This window comes from Acomys russatus, chromosome 27 (genome assembly GCF_903995435.1).
Source record: "Acomys russatus chromosome 27, mAcoRus1.1, whole genome shotgun sequence".
NCBI lineage: Eukaryota > Metazoa > Chordata > Mammalia > Rodentia > Muridae > Acomys > Acomys russatus.
In genome coordinates, this window is record NC_067163.1 from 25,899,346 (window position 1) to 25,913,270 (window position 13,925).

Sequence of the window (13,925 nt, forward strand, 5' to 3'; positions counted from 1 at the left end):
ATAACGCCAGGGTTTGGGAAGTGGAAACGGGAGGCTCCCAGGGCAAGCTGGCTAGCTACACTAGCAAGAATGAGTGAGCTCTGGGCTCTGCAAGAAACCATGGCCCTGGGAAATAAAGCAAAGATCAAATGAACGCACCTCTTGTTCATTTCTACTCACCCGAGAAGCACCATACACATATGCGTGATGCACACACACACATACACACACTGCCATGCACACGCAAACATGTAAAACATTTCACTGTGTGGAGAAAATGAGAATCATCAGAGGGAAAAAGAAGCCTAAGCAGGGGTGTTAGGGATGATGAGCAGATGAGTGGGAGAGAGGCCAGATGCAGTGGAATTAGTGAGCCTTTAGGTATGTCTACACACAGGACAAAGCTCAGAGCTCAGACAAGAGCACAGTGGGTGACAGGTGACCAAAACCACATCACAGACCTGGGCCATCGTCACCACAGATCACTGGGTGTGTAGTCCTACAGCAGGGAACAAAATGACTACTGCTCTGATTCACAGAACCCCACATCTTACCACACCCCAGTCTGCATGCTCCTTAGAGGTGCTGATGACAATGGCAACAGTGTGGAGCTCTGTCGAGGCTGTACTGTCAGAGCTCCACTCATGGCACTAATTTCCATAGCCATTTGATTAATGTTCCTATCAGCCCTAGCTCATTGTTCTGACTTAATGTTTGCCGTCTTCACTTTTTCAGGCAACTGTATCTTTTGTCTTCTAATCTTTGACCTGTCCTCATGAAACAAGTGCAAAAGGCACCTGTATTAGTCAGTGTTCTGTACAGGAACAGAACTGATAGAACAAATCTATACATATATACGTGTGTGTTAGTAATTAGGCAGCGGCACAGCAATCCCAAAGACCCTGAGGACTATGGGAAAACAGGAAACCTCAGAGCCACCCTAAAATACGCCCTTGTCATCAGAAGCACATTACTGCCATCAGAATCATGTCACTACCAGCCGCCAGGATTCAGGTCCCTATTACCTGTGCACTTTCTGCGCATGCGCCAGGTCCTTTAACCCATCCTCTCCTCTCTCTCCTCCTTGGGTCTCCCCAGAAACCATCTCTGTATACCCTTCCAATAAAGCCTCCTACGTGGGTCTGTTGCATGGTGTGATTTGTATATCTATCCTATAGTTACTCCTCTCGAACTCCAGCATTTGGTGCTATGACTCGGACAGGCCCTGCTGGCAGCCACACTGCGGTAGCGGCTCACTGTGCACTGTGCACTACGAGGGAATCCTGTCTTTTTGCTGGCAGACCCATTTTCCTGCACCGGATCGCCGTATTATCACATGCAATATCGGCCAAATTGGTGAGTTCCCCTTTTGGCCCACATAAATGGTTCTCTGGGTCTGGGGAGACTGACCAGTGATCATCCGGCACCTCTCTGGCACCTCTTCAGGTGGAGGAAACCCCAACCACAGTCACTACTGGCTACAGATGAGCCATTTAGCTGACTACCAAATAGGAGCTCTTCCTGTGGTTGAGATTTTTTTCTTCCAGCACGGTTTCATCCTTTTTTGTTCATGTTCTAAATCCCAGCTCTGGGTGACCGTGACTGCCTCAGGCTCCGCCCTTGCTCTCTGACCAGCAGCTCAGAGATTCCATCAATCTCTGAGTCAAACTTTGCCATTGGGACACCAAGGACAAGTCACTGACTTCTACTCTCCTCATGGGAACAGCCCAATTGTCAGTACCCCCAGGCACACTCCTGGGGTGCCTTCTAGAGAATTTTAAATCCTTCTGCCTAGTTCCCAATTTGAGGGTCTACAAACTTACAAAACTTGGCCTCCATATTCCTTAGATTAAGGGATCCAAATGGCTACTTAGTGGGACGCTGAATCTCAGTGTTTTGGGGGATCTTTGTAGCTACTGCCAGCAATCTGGGAAATAGAAGGAGGTTCCCTGTGTTCAGGTTTTTTTTTTTCCTTCTCCCCTCCAAACCTTCCTTCTGCTCTTCCTGATCCCTGATTTAGCTCCTCAAGAATCCCCTACCTCAAGAATCCCCTACTACCTTTGACCCTGATGATGAACCCCCATTTCTCAAGTGCCAACCCACAATGCTGAGTACTCCCCCCCCCTTCTCAAACATCCTCCCCTTCCGCTCAAGCACTTCCCCCCTCCCTTCCGGCTACTTCCTCTTCCTCTCCAGCTATACTCCCTCTGGCTACACCCCCCTCTAGTCATCCTACCTATACTCTTTAGCACCCCTCCCCCACTACCTGCTATCAGTCCACAGAAAAGCCTCCTTCCCCCACACAACCTAAACCAGCTTCAGTTCTTCTTTTGCAGGAGGTGGATTTTGCAGGTGAATGCGTTAGTTGCAGGTGAATGGATTAGTTAGGGTACATGTTCCTTTCTCACTAACCAAACCCCCTCAGATAGAAAAGAGACCGGGGTCCTCTACCTCTAATTCATCAACTTTCATTAAAGAATTTCAACATATCACCCAGTCTTACAGTCTTACTTTCATATATATATATATATATATATATATATATATACACACACACATACACGTATATATGATCATATATACCCATATATATACACATACACATACACACACACACACACACACACATGATTGCCACTAACAACCTACTTCCTGAAGAGTGCAGGTGAGTTTGGAACAGGTAAGACCGCACCCATATGAGGTTCAGCATACTAATGCATCACATCCAGCCAGAGCTCAGGCCGTGCCGAATCAGGATCCACTCTGGGATTATAATACCCCAGAAGGTATTTTAGCTAGAGACCAATTCACGACCTGCCTCCTGGCTGGTCTCTGTAAGGCTGCCTTCAGGCCAATAAATTATGAAAGACTCCAGGAGGTCATCCGGGACAAGAGTGAAAATCTGTCTCGGTTCCTAGAGCGCCTTACAAAAACCCTCTTAAAATATACTAACCTAGACCCTGAAAGTACAGGGCAGACAACTCCTGATGACCTACTTCTTTCCCCAGAGTTACCCTGACATTAGACCCAAACTTAAAATGTTGAAGAGGGGACCCCTGACTCCACAGACGTCTTAGCGTTGGCCCTTTAAGGTGAACCATGGGAGAGATAAGACCGTAAACAAAAGTACCAGATGCCGGCTAAAGCCCCCAACAGGCTCCAGCAACGACCCAAGCCCCTTGCCTTCTCTAGCCAAGGGACCACCGGCTCCCTGTTTCAAATTTGGACAAGAGGGTCACTGAACCAGGGCTTCCCCAGATCCCTGTAGGCCACCAGGGCCATGCCTCAAGTGCCACCAAGAGGAACACTGGTCTGTAAACTGCCTCTGCGTCACCCGTGGCACAGGGACATCACTCCCAAATCGCCATTTGGCCGACATCCTAAGCTTGGCCATGGACGACTGAGGGTTCCCAGGTTCCCTAGGCCCGACCACTGCCATCTCTTGCCATCTCTAGCGGGGAGCCACGAGTAGTTATTACGGTATCAGGGCGGCCCATCTCCTTCCTCCTGGACACCGGAACCACTTACTCAGTTCTGAAGGAGTTCTGGGGGCCTACCTCTCCTCATTTCCCTATTGTCAGGGTAGGGGGACAGCCTTACCAACTTCGCCAAGCTCCACCACTTAATTGCATTTTTAGAGGTGCTCCTCTCACCCACTCCTTTTTAGTGATGCCGGGACCTTCTAGTTAAACTGGGAGCCTTCATATCTTTTGCTCCCCGAATCCGCCTAATCCCAACTTCGCTTACAGCCTCTGTATTTCTTCTCCTAAGCAACCCATCCTACTAGTTCTAAAACAGTTTCCTCAGCCAGCCTCTCAGGTGGACCCCCGAGTCTGGGTTGTTCAGAACCCCTCTATGACTATGACCCCGTGGTCATCCTGCAACAGGACCCTACCTGGCGTGTTGCCTAAGCCCCAATACCCACTCAGTCTTGAGAGCCTCCGGAGACGTAAGCCTATTATATCTGAACTCTTAAGAAAAAAGCTTCTCCGTCCCACTTCCTCTCCTTTTAACACTCCTATACTTGCAGTTAAGAAGCCCAATGGAACTTACCGCCTGGTCCAAGATCTCCGACTTCTCAGCTCGGCTGCGGTCCCACTCCACTCTGTGGTAGCTAATCCGTGCATCTTCCTCTCCACTCTTCCCTCGGGAACTTCCCAGTTCTCGGTCCTGGGTCTCACACAACCTCTTTGCTTTCTCCTGGGCTGACCTGGAAACCCACTTCTCTACTCAGCTCACCTGGACTGCCTTGCCTCAAGGATTCCCAGGCAGCCCTCACCTGTTGGGTCAAGCTTGCGCCTCTGACTTACTCTCCTTATCTCTCCCTAACTCCAAGCTTATACAGTTTGTAGATGACCTTCTCCTCTGCAGCCCCTCCCTACAGATTAGCAAAAATAACACCTCGGCTCTACTAAATTTCTTATCTAGCCATGGCTACAGAGTTTCACCTTCTAAGGTCCAATTATCTACCTTGCAGGTCACCTATTTGGCACTAACAATTACCCCAACCCCCAAAGCCATTACCTTAGATAAAAATCACCTGACCCAGTCCTTAGCCGTTCCCTCCACTAAAGAGATTTTCTTTCCTGGGAATGGCTGGTTTCTTACTCTCCTGGGTCCCTTCCTTTTCCCTTCTCACCCTGCCTCTCTGTGAGGCAGGCCTTTTCAAACCTGTCATCAAACCCTTTCATAGGCTCCAAAAGGCCCTTCTCCAGCCACCAGCTCTTTACATCTTCCAGACCTAACCCACTCCTGCTCTCTCCATGTAACAAAAGAAGGGATATGCCCTTGGAGTGCTAGGTCACCAGCTGGGTCCTTCAGTCAAATATGCCCAGTATCTCCTGGTTCTGGTGAATACTTTCCCAGGATGGATGGAGGCCTTTCCCACTACTAACAAAATGGCTCGGACAGTTTCTGACTGTCTCCTTCATCCCTCGCTTTGGAGTCCCCGTCTCCCTCCAGTCAGACGGTGGCCCCCGAGTTCACCTCTCAGGTGTCCCAGACCTTATCTAAAGCCTTCAACATTCCTTGGCATTTTCACATCCCGTACCGCCCTCAGTCCTCAGGAAAGACAGAACGAACTAACCGAACAAATTAACCCATCTTTAAAAAATATTCTTCCCCCACTGGATTCACCTCTCTCACCTCAAGCCCTTTAATCCCCCTCTTCAAGATAATGCCCCTTCCTACATATCAACTCCAACAGTTAAGCTCCAGAGGACATCGAGACCAACCGCCCTGCTTCCTACTCTGGAAGAATGTAGCTTCACTCTAGCAGCCATGTTCAACTCTACTGGATTGGATACTCATTTTCTCTCTTCCCTCTCTTGTTTGTTTCTGTCCAGGGTAACCCTTATGTTTGGAGATTTGAGGTTCACGAAACCCTCATTCACAACAGTCTCTCCAAATAGAGTCAAGAAGTTGCTCTGTAAAAGGCTGTCAAAAGCCAATTGAAATCGCCCTCACCCCCACATCTGTCCCTCCTCTGTTATTTGATAGAATTTTTGTTTGCTTCCTCTTTGACCAAATAGAAAGCCATTACAGGGAAGGACTGGATACTTACGGGGGCTGCCCCTATTGGTCATGCCAGATCCATATGCCAGATGGGAAACAGGTGTCATTGGTAAACTCTACCGCCACTACACACCTGAACTCCCAATAAGTACAGTTCATTTCTGGATAAAATATGTCCCAATCACCCAGACTTAAACACTCCTCCAAGGTCATTGTCTCTTTAACATCCCTTCTCCTAAACAATACGAACCTGTCATTCTCTCTCTCTCTTTGTTTTTCAAGATTGGTCTCTGTGTAGCCTTGGCTGTCCAAGACTGCACCCAGCCTGGCTGCTCTGCAAATTGCTGGCTGTGTGCCCCTCCTTGGACCAGCTCAGAACAGCCACTGACAGCATCTCCAGTTACTCTGTCAGATAACTTAACCTCGCCATTCATTAACTAACTGCCCTAACTCTGGTGTTGCCACGCCTCCCTTCCTGCTTCATATAACCCTCTTTGGAGTGGCAAGCTCTTTCAAGGCATTTGGGACACATCCTGTAGGGATGTTAAGTTCCCTAGGCTGCAATAAAACTATAATTCTTGATACCTTATCTCAGCCTCAATGCCCTACTTCTCTTAGAACACCTCGGTTCTTTGTGGTACTTGGGTCTATCATTGCCTACCTGCTGGCTGGCCAGGGACATGCCCATTGGTGCTTTTCTTCCCTGTATTGGGAGTAATACATGGAGAAGGACTTTTACCAATCCCTGCTGTGGACTCAAAAGCTGCCCATCAGGATAAGTGGGCAGTACAAACTCTGCCCCTCCTGGTTGTTGCAGGAATGGGAGCTGGGACAGCAGGACTGGCAACTTCACTAACCCTGTGTTCACCAGCTTTCTTCTTAGTTTACCCAGGAGCTCCAGCAAGTGGCTCAGACAATATTAACTCTTCAGGGACAAATCGACTCTATGGCAGCAGTGGTGCTTCCAAATCAACGGGGACTAGATCTCCACACAGCTGAAAAGGGTTATGGGGAAAAAAATGATTTTTAAATGGTTTGCCAGTTTGAACCCTCTGAGTGCTAGCAGCAAGTTGGATACCTATACACGGCTGTGACTGTTTAATTACTGAGTCAGTTGGGTTTTATCTTAGGTGTTTGTACATTCTAAAAACAAACAAATAGACAGTTACCAGGAATAGCTTCATGTGATAATGAAAAGCAAACTCTTGAGTGAATCCCCCAAATGAGAAAAAGCAAAGAAAAACCTAATCCCCAGCTTCTATGGCTTTTCTCCTACGCGGTCTCCATGAAACAACTTTCATTCATCTGTCTTCTGATACGACAGTTGGTCGAGGCGAATAGGCTGAGTGGGAGGAATTTACAGTTAATCTTTAGGTGAAAATTAAAGGCAAAGGCTGAGCATGGACTTTCAAAGTATCAACAGAATAGACTGGAGACAGAAGGATGCATTCTTTGTGGTCCACTATCCCTGAGGGAAGGGGTCTTAACCTTGGCTGCTTCTTAAAGTCGCCTGGGTATCTGGGTGTATCATGTGGAGTATGTGTCAGGAGCCACCCCCAGGGATTCTGGCTCACTTTTAATGGTGAGTAACTTGAAGCATCTCGGGGAATTTGAAAGTAGAGCCAAGCCTGAGAGTCACCACGGAGGAATTTCATGTAAGCCAGAATGGCTGCTGATGGGGCAACTAAGAGCGAAGGTGGCCCCTGCTATAGAAAAGGAAGGCCAGAATGAATGAAAATTAGGTGAAGCGCGGTCCCCAGTCCCCGAGCTAGTGGTGATCTAGAGCTTTGCCACTAGTCTCCTCTAGACCGGAAGCCGTGGGAGTACCTTGGAGTGTGTCAGAGAAGTTGACTCAGAGTAAATCTTCGGAAATGAACTCAGTCTGCCTTCTTACCAGATCCCCAAGTGACTCACTTAGCCTTGATGTTTGAGAAGTCCGACCTGGACAGTGTGCAGATACAACAGAGTAACTAAGGACAAAGGCTTGCCTGCTGTGGGAGTTGAAGCTGAAGCCCAGATCAGCTTTTCATGATAATTGGAATGTCTTTATAACAAGCTTGGTTCCTGGACATTCTTCTGGTTGAGAAAGAACCTGTATGTGGGGCTTTCCTGCCTCCATCTTATCTTATCTTGTAAGGGTGGCTGCAAATGTGTTTGTGGCTGGTAGCAGTCTGTGTGATGGAGATTGCTCTTATCACACGTTAGGCCTAACTGGGATTAGAGGATTCACCAGTAATGTACACAGGCCATGTCGGAGAATGTAGAGTAGGCTAAAAGTAAACACCTTCCTCCCCCCCCACCAAGCCCCCGGAGCAGGGCATACAGGAGACAGGAATGTAGTCCCTAAATCTACTCAAAGGCTTACAAATCCCTTCTCCAAAGGAAAGTCCATGTGGGAAGGGTGCTGGAAGAAGTGTGGACTGTCAATCACCAGCTAGGCCACTCTCAGCCTTAAAATGGAGAGAACAATAGTTTGCAATCAGTTTCAGAGGACTACATGGGTGTCTGGAGGGGAAAGTACATCTGAAGACTGTGCGAACTACAAAGTGCTTTGCCCTTGACAAGCTCCCGCCAGCGCACTTCTGCTGAGGCTAGTGGCAACCCTTTCTGAGGAAAGGCATCTTTGTCCCCTGAGCTATCATGGGGGCTCTTCGCACAGCTGAACTGCAATTTGGCCCACTACACTAACTCTCACGTCCCTAAACCATATGAGCAATATGACCCGAGGCACACTTCTCATGGTTTGTTTAGCACATTGGAAGGAAAACACAAATCTCGTCCTTGTTTGCTTTTTTTTTTTCAACACATTTCATTTTACCATTTATTATTAACATAGTTCTTCTTGCTAAACATTACTTGGAAGCAGCATTTTTAATTCCCATGAATCTTATATTGTGGGACATATGCTATGTTTTTAATTTGGATTCACAAATAATTCTGTAGGGATTATTCTTAAAATTAAATGTAAGTGTGCATCTCCTTTTTTAGTGTATATTTATAGCAATAAGTTTACAGAGTTAAACGGTTTACAGTTTTCTAATGTGTTTTGCACATAGTTTGTGAAGTTTCCAGCTACAGGTGAATGTTTGTCATACTAGCTTCTCATCAGGGGAAGGTGTTTTGGTATCTGTGATTGAAAGGCAAAAAATAATATTTGTAAGTTGTAATTTGAACTGAGTTGCTTTGGTTATTGATACACATGTGCTTTCTTTCACATCCCCAACCCCACACGGTTGATCCTTGGGTTTCATCTCATGCTATAACTTCTTCAGCTTTAAAAAACAAACAAACTTTTTAATTTGAAACAGGTCCTTGGTAAGCAGACTTGGCTGCCCTTAAACTCATTCCGTGGCACAGGCAGACCATGAACTCTCAATCCTCCTGCCTCTGCTGCTGAGTACTTGAGATTATAGCTGAGTGGTACCATGCCCAGCAGAGGTTAGAAGTTCTTGTGATAAATAAACATATAAAATTTCTCATCTTTATCCCAGTTTTCTCTACCTGCATGCTTTAAACCATCTGCCATTGCATTATCCAGTCAAGCACTGCTCCCAGAGGTGAACATGTTTAGACAAATGGAATAGAAAGTGTGTCTCCTCTTTGTCCTCAAAGGGCCTTTTAGGCTCATAAAATTGATCACAGAGTTGTGGTCAAGAATAAAAATGTTATCGAATACCATAATGTCTCTTGTTTTAGCATGCATTTGACTATGTATGTCTAGATTCCAATGTATAATTTGCTAATGTGATATTAAAAGCAAAAAAAGATGATACTCCAATGTTATAGAGAGTTTTGGGTGACTGTTCAGGCAGTAAACAGTCTCTGTCATTTTTTTCATTTTGGAAGCTGCTGATCTGCACTTCCGGCTCACTTGGGTAATTAAGTTTTATTCCTTCTCAAGTCTCTGATGGGGTTGAAGACCAGATTAGTCTTACAATTAAGCTTAGTTCATTAGGGGTTAAGATGCTTTTACATTTAGATAGATGTTTTAAGTTGATAGAGATGAGATATGATAGATATTGATTTCATTCAGAATTTTAGACTCAACAATATAGAAAAGATGTTTACTTCAAGTTTGTCAAATACAAGTAGCCAAATCACTATGAATGTAACATTTATATAATTCCTGATTATTTTGTGCTTCTTCTTGCTGTATGTACCTTATTTATGTGTAATAATATAAATGTATATGTTATAAAAGAAATATAATAATAAAAAAGGAGGAAAAAAGGAAGAATATGTGATTATGATAGCATTAACAATAGTTCCCTGCTAGATATATAAAGTTGCTATGTTTGATGGAATCTGTTCGTGGAATATTTATCAATATCTTTGTGTTCCTACCTATTTGCATTACACCCTCTGAAGGCATACTTTAATCCAGAGGTGATTTGCTTTCTCTCTCTCCTTCACAGAGAACACCTGTGAGACGGCTCAGCGGGTCTCAGTTCTTGTGACATAAGCCTGCTGGACTGATTTCTGTTTGTCACAATCCATCAAAGAGTGGAAGGAGAGAAGTGACTCCAGAGGATTCCATTTCTCTGATCTCCCCATACATGTGTTGATATGCACACTCACATGCATGCCTGCACGTACAAATAAGGGAGGGAGGGAGAGGGGGGGGGAATATTTTTAATTAAAAATTATTTCCAGCTAGGCATGGTGGTGCATGCCTGTAATCCCAGCAGGTGGATCTCTGTGAGTTCGAAGCCAGCCTGGTCTACAAAGTGAGTCCAGGACTGTGAGTGCAGGACTGCCAAGGCTACGCAAAGAAGCCTGTCTTGAAGGGAAAAGAAAAGTCCCCACTTCTTTTGGATTCTAGCCAGCACCAGAGCTTTGTGGGAGCAGAGTTCAGAGAAGGGACCTCAATATGGGGTTGTAAGTGGCCTGTGTTGGTTCGAGGTCTGAATAAGGTCATGAGGGCACAGCGAAACTACACTGATGTTACAGCTGGTATCCATTCTAGGGACTGTGCACTTCCTTCTAGAAGTTTTGTTTCACCCTAAATATTACTTCCCTGATTGAGAGATGCAATGGTTGGTCCCTCAATGTGGGTTTTCTTTGGAAAACCAAAAGAAACAGTGGTCTATGGTCCTATCAATTAAAGGCTTTGTATGAGAACCAGTTCTATACTAAAACACGTCCCAAGAAACACTAGCAATCCATGAATTCTTACAAAGTGAACTTGCATTTTAACGAAGTTAAACTTAAATGAGCATGGTATATTTAACTTTATCTTAACTCTGATTCTAAACACAGACACACTCTCAGTTCCAAAGGCAGGTAAGAGCGGAGAAAAAGCACATGCAGAAAGTGACTGAAGGCAAAATAGGTGAGAAGCCAGACTGGCTAAAGCAAATGTATTTGTACAAAATTAAATGTTTAACAACGATGTCTTAGAATCGAGTATTTGCTTAGGCTAACTGTTATTAACCACAGCTGAACTCTTGTCTAGTTTGCTAAAGACAAATCCAGTGGCTTCCTCTGAGTCATTTTAGCAGGGCCTGTTGGTCCTTTGACTTCAGGATTGGGGGGCTTTGCAGAACAGCTCTGGGATAAAACCTGTTGTCCTCATCTCCCTGTGAGCTGTGATGACTGAATCGCATTGTATGTGACCTGTAAGATGATGACATTTTTCTGCCCTCATTAAAAAATTAGCAGCTAATATTCATCATCTGCTATATATTTAGAGCATGAGTCTTTTTTTTTTTTTTTTTAACCTTGTCTTCCCAATAACTCAGTGGGCTAGCTTCAATTATTTTCTTTTCTTTTTATAACTGGGTAATGAGTCTCAGAGATAGCAATTCAATAACCCCAGTGTATTTTACAAGGCTGCAAGACGAAACCAGGAAGCAAAGCTTCGTTCTTTGTTCCCCATGTACCCTAGCAAACTCAGTTGTGTTCCTGGTAGCCTGGACTCCACACTTAGAACTGCCAGTGTCTGAAGACAACCAAGACTCATTCTGTGTTTCTAGATGAGGCGCTAGGTCTCTTTTCAAGTCACGAGGTATCTCTAAAAGTGACATTACTCAAATTAATCCAGATAGTCTCCTTTTAATCCTACTACTACTGCTGCTGCTACTACTACCAGGTTCTATTACAACCAGCCATGGCTGTTTTTAAACTCTGATTTTTATGCACGTGGTCTTGTTTCTCCCGGAGTGTGGAACACATGCTGGAAGACTTCACACCAAGCCTTTAAAGGCCAGACTGTGTTTGATCGAGATTCTTGGAGATTGTTATTCAACTTCAAACATGAGGAAGAACGAAACAGAAAACAATTGATTCCAGTTTAACACCAAATTATCCCCACTATTGTAAATGGATACAGTGATGGCGTTAGCGTGTGTGCACAAAAGAAAGACTGTGTTCTGTTGTGACTACATTCTTCTTGTGGAGTTATCGGACCACAGCAACAGAAGGGAAGCCATAGTTGAAGAGCCTGTTTGACCAACAGGAATATGGGAGGGTCTGTTTTGTTTGGAACTGTGAGAGAGGGCTGAACTTGGCTTCTCACCTGAGAGTCATATTGTGCTACTGACAGCTGATAAACAACTGTAAACAATAGAACGCATTAATTGGGTGTTCCCCCACCCCTGATCTCAGGATCTTAGTTACTAGGCAGAATGGCTCAGCCAAGCATTTTCTTCCAAGGATCTCAGCACAGTGGTGTTTGTTTGCTACAAACCAAAGGGAAGGAAGCTTACAGCTTCCTCAGGAAATCCTTAGAAATCCCATTTCCCCTTAAAAAAAAAAAAAAAAAAAAAAAAAAAAAAAAAAAAAGCAGGCCTAGAGGTTTAGATTTGGTATCAAAAGTTATTTTTAGGTGGTCCATGCCTGTGACCCCAGTATTTAGGAAGCTGAAGCAGGATTGAGTCAGAGGCAGCCTGGGCTAATAGACACAGTGAGACCCTGTGTCGCAGACACAGAGTTAGCATGACATTCAGTTGTAAGGAATTGATGTCAGTGAAAATTCTGAGCCGAGTCCAACCTTGTCAAAGCATAGGTTTGAGTTTGTCCGCTTAATCAGAGCCCTGGGCTCCATCTCACTCACAGACTCTGGGACAGAAGGAAGACAGGACATCAGGACACTAAGGCTTTCATTTTCTTCTCTTCTTCTTTTAACGTTATTCAATGAGATAAACAGACACCGATGTCACCACTTTAGGGAAATTGCCAGAGATGAATATGTAGCAGCAATAAGACACAGGTGCTGGTGGGAACACAGGCGATTCTGTGTCTTCCATTATCTGTCACAAAGGTGATGGCCTCGCAGACACATAGTCTAACTGCAATAGTTGTGCAGTTCCCAAGGAGTGACAAGGCTTGGAGAAATAAGTGCCTACGGGAAACGGCAACACCAGCTGCAGTTGCCCGGTACAATTCTGAATAAGCTTCTTTTCTTATTAATCATTGCACAGTACCTGTGCCCGAATCCCTGCAACAGGCAACTGCAGCATACATTCCTGGCCATGATCTAAAGGCCAGAGTCTGGGACAGAGACTGTGGGGATGACTCAGTGGCCCAGGCAACAGGGTCAGGTCAAAAATTCACCTCCTCGGCCCCCTGACCAGGCTGTCTCTGTGCTAACTAACAGTTCAGACTGGTGGCAAGCACTTCTGGGGAATGTCCCTGTGTCAGTGAGAGGCAGGCCTGCTGCCTGGAGAACCCCCCAATAATAGAGGGAAGTCAGAGCACTGGGTGCCTTCTGGATTTGCATGTCATTACCAGGGACCTTCAGGAATCTATAATGACACACCTGGGACGAGATCATAACATTTATGTCACGGACAAAATGGTGCTGAAGTCCTTACCCAAGAGTTCTGGGTCTTGAAGCACATGGAACAATCTTACCTTCTCTTTCCTTCATTGCTGTTGAGGGAAACAAGGTTGTTTGGCAATTAGAGCCTTTCTCAGATTCCCAGTGGCCTGTGCTCTGCCTTTGAGGTTTCTCATGGCATTGTCTACCCATGGAAGATTGAATTAGTCAAGGCTTGAACTCCAGACCTGAATCTTACCTTCCCTTTGAATCCTGGATGCAATTGCCCTTGCTCTCTTGGCTCCTGTTCGCATTGTTCTGCTTCGGCATGTAATTCTTTGCTCTGCTCTCCTATCTGGCTCTGATGTCTGGTTACTTCCTTGACTGATGGTGATCTATCTATTGTCTGTCTGCCTGTCTGATTATCTATCTATCTATCTATCTATCTATCTATCTATCTATCTATCATCTATCTCTCTCTATCACCTATGTATCTATCTATATCTATCCATCAACTTTTAGCTATCTATCATCTATCTGTATCTATCTATCATCCATCTATCTACCTATCTAAAGCTATATCTATATGGAATTCAGAGCTTTGTTCATGCAGAGTACCCCACTCCCAGTGTAGGGGGAGGCACATGGTTTCCATTGTTCAGTCCAAGTTTAA